We start from the raw sequence: 805 nt of genomic DNA, 5'->3' as shown, positions 1-805 counted from the left end.
CACATAAAGATCACTTGTGATGGACTGCCTCCACACATGTGACATGAATTAACCAATGAATGATCTTGAAGATATTCACTCAGCTATGCAAATCACGAAGGGGTGCCAATAATGGTGAGCAGGACTGTATATATATATATATATATATATATAACTAATAGCTCAAAAATATTGGGCTTTTTGCTTATGAGGTTCCACTAACTTAAAATAGCTCAGGGTAATAAAAAGCACACTCTAGACAAAAGCTAAGGACTCAAGAGGATGGTGGCCAGTGGGGGTGGTCATTGCCCCCCCAGTGGCATCACGACCAAAATGCAATCAGCAACTTAAAAAGAAGGCATGGCAAGTAACTATTAATTAATTCCCCAATAGAAATTAAAATCAAATTGTAGGGTTTTCTCCAACAAAAGTAAAATTCACACCCATTTGAATGCTTTGCACGTCATTGTGTGTTAAAATCTTAATTAGCAATCATAAGCCAAAAAGTTTTCCTTTCTCATTGAGCCAAACCGAATGAGATAACTGTGTCAGTTAGAAAAGAGGGAGATACTGGAATGGCAAATTGCCTCATTATGATGCTCAAACGAATCGTGCTCTTTTGGCTTGTTGGGACTAATAGGAAAATACCCTTGTGCCATTTGACAGATGATCTCGTTTTTTCATCCATGATCAGACGGTGTCGTTTTTGAAGGAGACCGCAAATTAGATGAGCTCATACGCGCCCACTCACTTGTAACCCACGGAGGCTTCCATATGAGCCGGCTGGTGAGTTTATTCAAACGCAATTCATGAACAGGGGGTGGGG

Source organism: Kryptolebias marmoratus, linkage group LG19, assembly GCF_001649575.2.
Source record: "Kryptolebias marmoratus isolate JLee-2015 linkage group LG19, ASM164957v2, whole genome shotgun sequence".
Lineage (NCBI taxonomy): Eukaryota > Metazoa > Chordata > Actinopteri > Cyprinodontiformes > Rivulidae > Kryptolebias > Kryptolebias marmoratus.
This window is presented reverse-complemented; position numbering follows the sequence as displayed.